The sequence below is a fragment of the Triticum urartu genome, chromosome 2 (genome assembly GCF_003073215.2).
Source record: "Triticum urartu cultivar G1812 chromosome 2, Tu2.1, whole genome shotgun sequence".
Classification (NCBI taxonomy): domain Eukaryota; kingdom Viridiplantae; phylum Streptophyta; class Magnoliopsida; order Poales; family Poaceae; genus Triticum; species Triticum urartu.
This window is the reverse complement of record NC_053023.1, coordinates 550,157,522-550,171,526: the sequence shown is the minus strand read 5'-3', so window position 1 is coordinate 550,171,526 and position 14,005 is coordinate 550,157,522.

The following is a 14,005-nucleotide window of genomic DNA, read 5'->3' as shown; positions in this document are numbered from 1 at the left end:
TAGACCCAACTAAGGATAAAGATTTGTTGGATCGTCCCACACAGAAGTAGTTCGAACTATTGACCAGACACCATGCCAATTTAACAAAAGTATCAATTAGTTTCATTGTCATTTTTTATTCCATTGGAAATTTTCTCTGTTGGTTGTTTAATACTCAGAAGTAGTTCTCTCTTTGGTTGTTTGACACATGCTGGATACGGAAGAGTCATGAGGCTAGTCGGCTGCTTGAAGATAGGGAAGTCTTGGGTTGGGTTGCCCCCTTTTTTTAGGATAAGGGTTGCCCCATTTTAAAGCATACCATTGTCGACCAACAAGCATGTCAATTCAGAAGAACTACTACATCCGTTCCTAAATTAAACCACTGAAACATCTTATACTTAAAAACAAAGGATGTATAAAATAATTTTGTCGTCCCTTCTATACAGTTGAATGCCACGGCTGTTTAATTCTTCTGTTATCTTTGACATCCCATGATGAAATATTTCTTTTAGAAAATATAGCTACTTTTGGTAGTGTCCACTCTTTTTCTTCGTGTTGATAAGCAACCAACTTCCACTGTCTATAGCGTCATTGATGATTACTTTTGTGACTCAACTACCTTGGACATAGGGCGAACATCAAATCAGTCAATTTTAGGGTAGGCTTCTCGGGCTGGGTATAGAAGGGTCAGAGGCCACCTGAGGATAGGAAAATTTTAGGGTAGATGGTTTATACACCACCTAACGATAGAGAAATGGTAGGCAAGTCGGCTTGTATACCCACCTGAGATAGAGAAACGTTGGGCTATTCCACTCAAAGGTAGTATCGATTGCCGACCATCCATCATGTCAATTAGACAAGTATTAATTAATTTCATTAGCCATTAAAAGCCTTTCTTGTAGTTTTAAATTCTCTCTGAACCTTATGTCATCTATGGCATTTTAGGATGAAATATTTTTTTCACAAAATACAACAAACCTTCACTAGTGACCACCTTTTTTTTGTCAGAAGGTAGAAGTGAGTTGTGACTCCCTTAAACATAGGGCAAACATGAGTTAGATGAACGAACTGTTTGGTCTCAACGTTGGGTTCTCATGTTGGATACGGAAGGATCACGAGGCTGGTCCGCTTATAGACCCAACTAAGTGAAGGAAATATGCCCTAGAGGCAATAATAAAGTTGTTATTTATATTTTTTTTATATCATGATAAATGTTTATTATTCATGCTAGAATTGTATTAACCGGAAACTTAGTACATGTGTGAATACATAGACAAACAGAGTGTCCCTAGTATGTCTCTACTAGACTAGCTCGTTAATCAAAGATGGTTAAATTTCCTAACCATAGACATGTGTTGTCATTTGATGAACGGGATCACATCATTAGAGAATGATGTGATGGACAAGACCCATCTGTTAGCTTAGCATAATGATCGTTTAGTTTTATTGCTATTGCTTTCTTCATGACTTATACATGTTCCTCTAACTATGCGATTATGCAACTCCCAAATACCGGAGGAACACTTTGTGTGCTATCAAACGTCACAATGTAACTGGGTGACTATAAAGATGCTCTAGAGGTGTCTCCGATGGTGTTTGTTGAGTATGTTGGGGAACGCAGTAATTTCAAAGAATTTCCTACGCACACGCAAGATCTATCTAGGTGATGCATAACAACGAGAAGGGAGAGTGTTGTCTACGTACCCTTGTAGACCGTAAACTGAAGCATTATGAAAACGCGATTGATGTAGTCGTACGTCTTCACGATCCGACCGATCCTAGTACCGAAAGTACGACACCTCCGTGATCTGCACATGTTCAGCTGGTGACGTCCCACGAACTCTCGATCCAGCTGAGTGTCGAGGGAGAGCTTCGTCAGCACGATGGCATGATGACGGTGATGATTATGCTACTGGCGCAGGGCTTCGCCTAAGCACTACGACGATATGACCGAGGTGGATTATGGTGGAGGGGGGCACTGCACACGGCTAAGACAATGATCAACTTGTGTGTCTATGGGGTGCCCCCCTCCCCCGTATATAAAGGAGTGGAGGAGGGGGAGGGCCGACCCTCTATGGCGCGGCCTAGGGGAGTCCTACTCCCACCGGGAATAGGATTCCCCCCTTCCAAGTAGTAGGAGTAGGAGAGAAGGAAGGGGATGAGAGGGGAAAGGAAAGGGGGGCCGGCCCCCACCCAATTCGGATTGGGCTAGGGGCGCACGCCTCCCACCTTTTCCCTTCCTCTCCTCTATTCCACTAAGGCCCAATAAGGCCCATATACTCCCCGGGGGGTTTCGGTAACCTCCCGTACTCCAGAAGATGCCCGAAATTATCCAGAACCATTCCGATGTCCAAACATAGGCTTCCAATATATCAATATTTATGTCTCGACCATTTCGAGACTCCTTGTCATGTCCGTGATCATATTCGGGACTCCGAACTACCTTCGATACATCAAAACACATAAACTCATAATACCGATCGTCACCGAACGTTAAGCGTGCGGACCCTACGGATTCGAGAACTATGTAGACATGACTGAGACTCATCTCCGGTCAATAACCAATAGTGGAACCTGGATGCTCATATTGGTTCCTACATATTCTACGAAGATCTTTATCGGTCAAACCGAACAACAACATACGTTGTTCCCTTTGTCGTCGGTATGTTACTTGCCTGAGATTCGGTCGTCGGTATCTCAATACCTAGTTCAATCTCGTCACCAGCAAGTCTCTTTACTCGTTCCGTAATGCATTATCCTGCAACTAATTCATTAGTCACATTGCTCGCAAGGCTTGTAGTGATGTGCATTACCAAGAGAGCCCAGAGATACCTCTCCGATACTCGGAGTGACAAATCCTAATCTCGATCTATACCAACTCAACAAACACCATCAGAGACACTTGTAGAGCATCTTTATAGTCACCCAGTTACGTTATGATGTTTGATAGCACACTGAGTGTTCCTCCGGTATTCGGGAGTTGCATGATCTCATAGTCATAGGAACATGTATAAGTTATGGAGAAAGCAATAGCAACAAACTAAACGACCATCGTGCTAAGCTAACGGATGGTTCAAGTCAATCACATCATTCTCTAATGATGTGATCCCGTTAATCAAATGACAACTCATGTCTATGGTTAGGAAACATAACCATCATTGATTCAACGAGCTAGTCAAGTAGAGGCATACTAGTGACACTCGGTTTGTCTATGTATTCACACATGTACTAAGTTTCAGGTTAATACAATTCTAGCATGAATAATAAACATTTATCATGATATAAGGAAATATAAATAACAACTTTATTATTGCCTCTAGGGCATATTTCCTTCAGTCTCACACTTGCACTAGAGTCAATAATCTAGATTACATTGTAATGATTCTAACACCCATGGAGTCTTGGTGCTGATTATGTTTTGCTCGTGAGAGAGGCTTAGTCAACAGGTCTGAAACATTCAGATCCATATGTATCTTGCAAATCTCTATGTCTCCCTCCTTGACTTGATCGCGGATGGAATTGAAGCATCTCTTGATGTGCTTGGTTCTCTTGTGAAATCTGGATTCCTTTGCCAAGGCAATTGCACTAGTATTGTCACAAAAGATTTTCATTGGACCCGATGCACTAGGTATTACACCTAGATCGGATATGAACTCCTTCATCCAGACTCCTTCATTTGCTGCTTCCGAAGCAGCTATGTACTCCACTTCACACGTAGATCCCGCCACGACGCTCTGCTTGGAACTACACCAACTGACAGCTCCACCATTTAATAAAAATATGTATCCGGTTTGTGACTTAGAGTCATCCGGATCAGTGTCAAAGCTTGCATCGACATAACCATTTACGATGAGCTCTTTTTTACCTCCATAAACGAGAAACATATCCTTAGTCCTTTTCAGGTATTTCAGGATGTTCTTGACCGCTGTCCAGTGATCCACTCTTGGATTACTTTGTTACCTCCCTGCTAAACTAATAGCAAGGCACACATCAGGTCTGGTACACGGCACTGCATACATGATAGAACCTATGGCTGAAGCATAGGGAATGACTTTCATTTTCTCTCTATCTTTTGTAGTGGTCTGGCATTGAGTCTGACTCAACTTCACACCTTGTAACACAGGCAAGAACCCTTTCTTTGCTTGATCCATTTTGAACTTTTTCAAAACTTTATCAAGGTATGTGCTTTGTGAAAGTCCAATTAAGCGTCTTGATTTATCTCTATAGATCTTGATGCCCAATATATAAGAAGCTTCACCAATGTCTTTCATTGAAAAATTCTTATTCAAGTATCCTTTTATGCTATTCAGAAATTCAGTATCATTTCGGATCAACAATATGTCATCTACATATAATATCAGAAATGCTATAGAGCTCCCACTCACTTTCTTGTAAATACATGCTTCTCCAAAAGTCTGTATAAAACCATATGCTTTGATCACACTATCAAAGCGTATATTCCAACTCCGAGAGGCTTGCACCAGTCCATAAATGGATCGCTGGAGCTTGCACACTTTGTTAGCATCTTTTGGATCGATAAAACCTTCTGGTTGCATCATATACAACTCTTCTTTAAGATATCCATTAAGGAATGCAGTTTTGACATCCATTTGCCAAATTTCATAATCATAAAATGCGGCAATTGCTAACATGATTCAGACGGACTTAAGCATCGCTACGGGTGAGAAGGTCTCATCATAGTCAACTTCCTTGAACTTGTTGAAAACCTTTTGCAACAAGTCGAGCTTTGTAGACGGTAACATTACCGTCAGCATCCGTTTTATTCTTGAAGATCCATTTATTCTCTATGGCATGCCGATCATTGGGCAAGTCAATCAAAGTCCACACTTTGTTCTCATACATGGATCCCATCTCATATTTCATGGCCTCAAGCCATTTTGCGGAATCTGGGCTCATCATTGTCGGTGTCAAAACCGGCGGATCTCGGGTAGGGGGTCCCGAACTGTGTGTCTAAGGTTGATGGTAACAGGAGACAGGGGACATGGTGTTTACCCAGGTTCGGGCCCTCTCTATGGAGTTAATACCCTACTTCCTGCTTGATTGATCTGGATGAATATGAGTATTACAAGAGTTGATCTACCTCGAGATCGTAATGGCTAAAACCCTAGAAGTCTAGCCTATGTGATTATGATTGTATCTTCCTCTACGGACTAAACCCTCCGGTTTATATAGACACCGGAGGGGACTAGTGTTATACAAAGTCGGTTACAGAGAAAGGAATCTTCATATCTGAACACCAAACTTGCCATCCACGCCATCCGGACACGGGCGAGAGTCTTCGGTCTTGTATCTTCATAGCCCATCAGTCCGGACCATGTCCAACAGGCCAGACGCTCGAGGACCCCTTAGTCTAGGACTCCCTCAGTAGCCCCTGAACCAGGATTCAATGACGAGGTGTCCGGCGCGCAGATTGTCTTCGGCATTGCAAGGCGGGTTCCTCCTCTGAATACTCCAACACAATCTTCAAACACAGCGAACGTGTCCGGGTCTGCAAAACAAGTACCACATACCACCGCAGAGAGTATAGTATTTCACGAGTCCAATCTTCTGACAACTTTTTGTAACGTGATATCACGTTCCTGCCTGGTTATTATTTTGAACCGTTTTTCGGCCTGCCGCTCCATATTTTGAGATGCGGCTTTATTGGCACGTCTTGTCAAAGCAGAGATCATGTCCCCATATTGCGGGATTCTCATCAATACAGGTATGGGTAATCCAACCAAGCCGCCTGCATGGCCCCTGGGGAATAGGCGAGTTTTATGGCGAGTGGGGAGGCGCTTGATATTCACCGCCTTTATAAGGAGATAAGGATTCACCTCTTTCACCCATGCCTTCTCTCTTTCCGCCTACCCACTCTCGAGCTCCAGTGCCCAAGTTCTCATCTTTTCTGCCTCAAGAAAGCACTCCGACCATGTCCGGAGCGCAGGGCAAGTGGATGGCCTCCACCGTCAAGGAGAAGGACATCACCCAGCTTCGAGAGGCTGGATATGTGGCCACGGAGGTCGCCCATCGGCTTCTGACCGAGGGACAGATCGTCCCTACCCTGAAGCCCCATGAGAGGGTAGTTCTCATCCCCCACTTTGTCCGCGGGATGGGATTTCCACTCCACCCCTTCGTCCGCGGGCTCATGTTCTACTATGGGATGGATTTTCATGATCTGGCCCAAAATTCCTTCCTCACTATCTCGACATTCATCGTCGTGTGTGAGGCTTTCCTCCGCATCCCACTCCACTTCGGATTGTGTCTGAAGACCTTCAATTTGAAGCCAAAGGTGGTGGGCGGCGAACACGCAGAGTGTGGAGGCGCCATGGTGAGCAAAATGTCCAACGTCCCGTGGCCCAAAGGCACCTTCATGGAGACCGTCAAGGGGTGGCAGAAGTTGTGGTTCCACGTCACAGAGCCCCATGACACTACCTGGGCCACGACTCCCGAATTCAAATCCGGGGCCCCAATGCGGCTTACCTCCTGGCAAGAGAAGGGCCTGGATTGGTCTTCGTCGGACGAGCTGACAGTGCTTTAGACGCGCATCAGGAGCATGATGGACAAGAACGTCAAGCTTGTCAACGTGATTCTGGTGATGCTAGTTCACCGGATCCTTCCATGCCAGAGCCTGGCTTGCCACCTATGGGAGTTCGATCCGGCCGAGCACGAGACCTTGCAACGGTTCTTCGGAACTACTCACGAAGATATCTGTAAGGTGCTCTTCAAGGCCAACGAGACATGGCCGAAGACGACCGAGGACCGTGGGCATGACCTGGCCCATCCCGCCAGTTCGGTAAGTTTTCCGCGTTTCAAGGTGTATCCCTTACTTGCTTACTCAAGGAGGATGTCCGAACTTCCCTATTTGTTTTTACAAGGTTGGACGAAGAAGGCGGAGCTGATTTAGTGTCCGGCTCCACTGCCCGAGGAACCAGCCATCCCGCTTCTGACGAAGATGCTGGTTCCGGTGCCCTACAAGGCGCTGGAGAAGAAGGCCAAGGGGACCATAGGTGGCCTCCGTCCCAAGGGTACTTCGGACATGGCGTCCGAAGACGCCTAAACTCACTCCGCCGCCGAAGATGACGAGGAGGAGGAAGAGGAAGGAGAAAGAAATCCCCCCCGAGGGGGGAATGAAGAAGAGGGCGGCCTCCACAAATTTGGAGGCGGAGTCGTCCAAGAAGGGGAAGGTCTCCCTCATGGATAGCTCCACGTGGGACGCCGATAGCAGCCCAGAACGGTGCCCCCGAGATAAGCCCCAGGCCGAATCGTGAGTATTCGAAGACCCTGACGCATTCATATATCAGCCTCTTTACTTCATAGTTTTAACATGTGAAATCATGCACTTGCAGTCCGACTCGCTCCACCCTCGAGCGATCCTCGTCTTTGGGGAACTCGCTAGACCTGAAGGTGATGGACAACGGGTCCCATCCGGCGGCCTCCTCTCCCAGGGCCATGGATGACACCGAGGTGTTGTCCCGAAGGATCCCCGGCCAGGGAGAGACGCAGGAGGCCGTCAGGACGGTGCCAGAGGGCGAGACCTCGGCCGCCGGATACATGGGGGAGCAGATCCCCATGGAGACTGGCGATGGGGGCCATGTCCAATTCGGTCCCCAGCTGAATACGGTCCCAGAGACCTATACGGCTCCGGAATCCGGCAAGCAGCCTCCTTCATCGGAAGGAAGTGTGCCCATTCCACTGGTGACCTTTGTCCAACCACAGGCGCCGGATACTCTACTGGAAGCGCTGTGAAGTGCTTCCATCATTGAGGAACACCATACCCTCATGGGTGCGGTGATTGAGAAGATTCAGTTCGCGAAGAGCGGACTGACTGAAGCCTGCACAAGCCTTTTAACTGGCTTTGAGGTAAGCAATGCAATTTGTGAAAATAAAGTCACAGTATAGACAGTAGCCCCTGAGACTCTGTCCGGTGTTCGGAAAGAAGACCCGAATAGAGGATCAAATAGTTTTTTGCAGGAGACTAACCAGATATGTCTATTTGTATAAGCAGGCGTCGCTGCTAGCCGCGACTTCTCATGCTGCTGAAGTTTCCGGACTGAGGCAGAGTCTGGAGCGGGCTGAGGAAGAGCTCGGACGAGTGAAAAAACAGCTGGAGGACAAGTAGGGTATATAATGACCTATTCAGATAGAGCAAGATATGAATTGCTTGTGTTGATCGTATGATAATTTGTAGGAGCGATGTCCGAGGTGGAAACCCTCAAGGCAGCGCTAACCGAAGCCTAGAAGAGGGCGGTAGATGAACAGGCCGCTCGCGAAAAGCACGAGGCTAGGGCCGGTGAGGTCCAGCGGGAGCTACAGGATGCCGTGAAGAAATGCGAGTCCTTGGAGCGCAAGAATGCGAACCAAGAGTGCAAACTTTCCAAGGCTCGTCAAAGTGCACAAGAGGCCCGGGTCAAAGCCCAGGGCGCCCTCCAGGAAACCCAAGAGGCCAAGAAAATTGCGGCGGGTAAGGATTTTATTATGTAGAGCAAGTATGTGAAGAAGAGATATCTCTTGCTAACCCGGATTTGGAGTTCTCCAGGGGCGTTTGCGGATCTGCCACGTAGTGTTTCTGACGTTGCGGAGTTCTTCCGAGCCGAAGAGGGGAGCTCAATGGAGAAGCTATTCTAGTCGCAATACCTTGCGCCAAAACATCTAGTGCCCTTTATCAACCAACTAAAACAGCTGGTCGAGCTGCACAGGGTGGTCAAACTAGCCATGAAGGATTTAATAATCCGGCTGTGGCCTGCAGAAGCTATACCCGGCAGCTACTTCGGACTCTTGAAACAGCTGGTCGTTCTGCATAGAAGGTGCGTGGATGGCGCTTGCCCGTATCAAGATACAATGGGCGAAGATGGACGTCGTCAAGCTCGCGACGGAAGGACCGCCCACAGGCAAGGAGCACCGCATGCCCGAGCAGTATTTTGAAGATGTTTTGAAGGGATCCCGCATTGTGGTGGAGCAATGTGCTAAGGACATCATTTTTGAATGAATGCATTCATGTTATCCCGTCATGTATGATGAAAACAATGCTGATATGTAATATAATGCTTTGTTGTTTATGATTTAAAGTTTTACCTCCTGTGCGACCATTTTTATCAAGTCTGAGAGTTGGCCAGTCGTCGGCTTCAGCCCCCACATAGGTAGTACGGGGGTGTTCGGGATGAATCTAAACACTCTTTATCTGAGAATTTGGTCCTTGAAGGAGGTGTTTAGCGCAACGAACCAGGCAATCAAACTATGTGGCTTTATCACCCTCACTTAGCCATAGGAGTTTGACAATAAAAATGTAGGCGCAACCCCTAGTATCCGAACTAGGGTGCTGTAAACACCTGATCGGATAAGAACCGATTCATCGCATAATGCAGAAAAAATCGCTAAAGATTTGAAACCTCCGAAGAGCTGACCGGCTCACGCCGCATCATGACAGTCAATTTTTGGCTTTCTCTATTGAGGTGCTCATCCGGATAAACCAGGACACAATCACAGTAGTTCTCCCTTTACTACCCTAGATGATATAGCGGAACGTAAGGTAGTAAGCACAAGAGCCGGGCAACCCAACTATTGACCAAAGACATGATTCGGAGCTAATGCATATAATGCTAAATTCGGGGTGCCGAACTATACTGTAAAAAGTGTTCAGACTTTGTTGCCGTATTATGAGGCGCAATGAAGCCCCTGGCGGACTAAAGCGTACCAAAGTGTACGGGTGCGATTTGGTAAGATTATCAAAAGAGCAAACTACTGCCACAAAAAGTTGGGCTGCAAACTATTTCCATTATGGTTTGATTAATATGTCAAAGCGTATTTGTACAAGTAGTGCAATAAGCAACAGGGCTATTTAATATGCCACAACCAAGGGATGTGTAAAGATTAATATGGTTTGATTAATAAGCCAACTCTGTACCTCTTTCTTATTCAGTACATGGGATGTGTAAAGATTACCCCTCTTGCGACATGCCTACAATGCGGTTATGCCTCTAAGTCGTGCTGCGACACGTGGGAGATATAGCCGCATCGTGGGCGTCACAAGTTGGTAATCAGAGCCTTCCCCGACTTAGGAGACCTCTGCTTGATCGAATCGCTGGCATTGTTGAGTCTAGAAAAATGTTTTGAGTCTTATAGGATTATATATATCGGAGAGTAGGATTCTTTTTACTCCTCAGTCCCTTCGTCGCTCTGGTGAGGCTTCCTGACGTAGAGTTTTGACTCTTCTCTTCTCAAATTTCACTAAATTATTTTTTAGGATCACACGGGTATCTTGGAATCGTTCCGATGGTTTTGTGATGAGAACATTGTTCTTGGTGCTTCCTGACATTTAGGGGTTGTGGCAGTGTCCCGGGGAGTTGATCTCTGAGGTGTTATCGTCACAATTTTATCGTTGCAGTTCTGGAATACCCGAGTTTCGCCGACATCGAAAATCTCTTTTATGCAGTTGTTGGTGAGATAACCTCGACGCCACCCAGTACTGGGGCGGGAGTTCGGGAGTATTGCCATAACTCGCATAACAAATGCTTTTCGAAGGTTGAGGTAAATGATTTCCGAAGGTTTCTTGGTTATGTGTTGAAGGATGGATACAGCTGGATGTAGGATTTGTTAGTTTTGGGTGAGATATTATGCTTCCCCTGTATCCCCAACACCTGATTGCATAGTCAGAAAGTTTCGGGAGTTTATAAGTGGGAATTCAAGTAGCTCCTAGGATATCTTTCCGACAAATGTATGATATGAAATTGGGGTTCGACGTCTAGTGGTCCGCCTATCCACGGTTGGTTTTACAGTGGTCTCGTTGTGTCTTAAAGAGTCCTTGGCTATGCTGACTCAGGGAAGCTTCGTATGTCATGTGCACTGCCTTGTACATGATGGTGCTATACGATCGAGCCCGTGTGGGCCCCACCATGAAAACTTCGGACGAAATCTCTATCATATGTTTATTCCGGCTTATTCTGCAAGCCAATCCTTTGTTTTGTTTTCAGTTGTGGTATTCGAGTTGCTTCGAAGTCAAATTTTGATTCCATACCTTTCCTAAGTGGTGTTCTCATACTCCGATGTGAATACCATTCCTTCTTGATAATCGAGATTGTCACGTCAATCCTTTTTCAACCGGCGTGTCTCTCTTCAAGTGGATCCGATCACTTCAACATTCGCAAGATCAATTACCAGTTCTTCTCAACGGTGTTTGCTTCATCCGCCCCCAAGTTGTCTTTGTTTTCCCTCCCTCCCACCCTTGTTTCTGCAAGGACTCGGATTTCTTAATTCGTTATCCATTTTATGGATGTGAAGTCTCTCCATTCTTTTCAATCAATGTTCTTACCCGGTGGTTCTCTTGAAGATGCTCTTCTAGTTCGTCATCCCTCATTCTTTTTCTTCTCCGGTGTTTCCAATTCAAGCTTTGGTGCTGATCATATTCCTTCCTTGTTTCAATGCTTTCCCATGCCGTTACACCTCTTAATCATACACTTCCCGCTATTCATTGTTCCGGAGTGCTGAAGATATCTCAGAAGGCCCGTCTTTTCATTCAAGATCCATTCAACCTATTTCGAGGTTGTTATGTCATTCAAGCCATCTAATTCAACCGGCACAATCTCTCTTAAATTGTTCAACGACGTTTCTCTTGAGTGGGCCCTAACCCACAGGTCTTTTCCCTGGATCTTACCTGACTCTTCTTATTTTCCTGGAGCTATCCTCAAATTCTTTTCAAAGTTTGACGTAAGAATGAATTGTCATCAGTCATATGTATTTCACCAAGATCTTTCAAATTCTTTCATCGTTGGTTCAACCTTTCTAATTTTTCATCCCGGAGTATCTCAACAATTCATGGTGGCATTTCTCGTCGTCATTCTCAGATTTTGAAGACCGAAGAAGAGTTTCTCCTCAATCTGCTCCATTCTCTTCAAGATTCGTGATTCTAGCTTGTTGCCATCCTCTCATAATTGTTTTGATTGTGAGAATTATTTTCATCCATCCGGAGCATCTCATGAGTTGTTTTCATTTATTTCCTCCGAAGCCCATCATTTCAGAAGAATTATTCTTTCTCCGCTTTCAGCTCTCATTCTCGAAATCTTACCGATGCATCATTCAAGTAGTCTCTAATCAGCTCGAGATCTCTTCGTTCACTTACATCTAAATTCTCTCAAGAATCTTCATTCGTTCTCTAATTCTTACCGGTGATTCATCCCTTTACTTCGTTCATTTACAATTCTTATGGTGGTTCGTTCAAAAATTCTCTTCCATTGCTATTGTATTAATTTATCCGTTGTCACAATCCTACCGGTGGTTCGTTGAAGACCTTTCTCAAGTTTTGCGCTATATCTATCTTAATTCTTTCCATGAGAATAAGTAGTATGCAAAAATCCGTTGCTTGTCATCAATTTAATTGGTGAAGGATACACATAACGTAATTCTTATTCTTGTTTCACCCAAGTGATTAATTCCTTATCCCGGAGGTTCATCAAAATTCTTGATTTCATCTGGTCATCTTTATTTTCCGGAGTTCCAAGTTTTTCCGCATTATCTCATCGCGAAGCTCCATTTAAATCATCGCAAGGCTTCACCTTGTGTTTTCAACTTCTTTTTCCTTCCGTCTTCATCATCCTTTTGATTACCGGAGTTCTTCATGGAAGCTCCACTTGATGGTTCATCAAGGATTTAATTTATTCTCGAAGTTTTCATCTAGATTCTTTTCTAAGGAGTTCAAGCATTTTTCATCTTGCAATCCGGAGTGCAATTCTTTCTACCGTATCATTGGAGGTGGTATTATGTCATTCTTGATAATCTGAGTTCATGTTTCATGATTCACATGTTGTTGAGAATGAGGTATTTTAAATCCACCAAATCCCTTCGTTGCAATTATCTTGGGTTACATTTCACCTAAAGTTTTCCCTAAGGATTGTTGTTATTTATGGTGCTCATAAATGACCCAAGTTCTTCTTTTATCCTCCCGGTGAGATAAGTTCCTTGTCTTCTTGTTCATATCAATCCAATCTATTGTTTCCATTAGTGGCAGAATTCCACCTCATAATTTCGAGATGTTTTCTATAAGTCCACAACAAGTTTACTCTTTTCGTTGTCGGTTTTCCAACAATTCCGTTCGACCCTTCTCTTCAAGATGCTTTTCAAGCTCAATAGAGGTAGAAGATGGTGTTTTATTCTCCGTTCTTTTGTTCCGACGATCCTACTTCTATTCTTTCGTTCCGGAGGCATTGTGATTTTGCTTGTTCAACCATCATCTTGTTTTATCAAAGATCATGTCCTTTCCTTTGCTTATCCATTTAACCGGAGTGTTGTGCCCCTTTGCTCAAGTTCTTTTCGTCTTATCAAGTCTTGCATCTCTTTTCAAACGGAGTACTGTCCGAATTTGTTCTTCCATGTTCCTCGTTTCTAACAGAGTGTTTGCAACTTCGTTCATCTCTGTTGTATTCTTTCTTTCCAGTTGTTCAACCTCTCATGGGTCTTTGGTTTCACTCGTTTGTCAAAGAAGCAACTTAGTTTTACCTCTTATCCCCTCTTCCGTTTCCCTCCGGTGCCATTCTAGATCTCGGGACGAGATCCTCTCGTAGTGGTGGAGTGTTGTAATGCCTCGAGACCGATGTGCCAGGTGTCTTCCAGTTATTCGCTGTTGTTGCCTTGTCTTTTGCTTGCGTGTCATGCATTTCATATCATGTCATCATGTGCATCGCATTTGCATACATGTTCGTCTCATGCATCCGAGCATTTTCCCCGTTGTCCGTTTTGCAATTTGGCGCTCCTATGTCCTCCGGTGCTCCCTTTTGCCTCTTTTCGTGTGCGGGTGTTAAACGTTCTCGGATTGGACCGAGACTTGCCAAGCGGCCTTGGGTTACTACCGGTAGACCGCCTGTCAAGTTTCGTGCCATTTGGACTTCGTTTGATACTCCAACGATTAACCGAGGAACCGAAAAGGCCTCGTGTGTGTTGTAGCCCAACACCTCTCCAAAGTGGCCCCAAACCCACCAAAACCCCTTCTATCATCTCGGTCGTTCGATCATGATCGTGTGGCCGAGAACCGCACCTC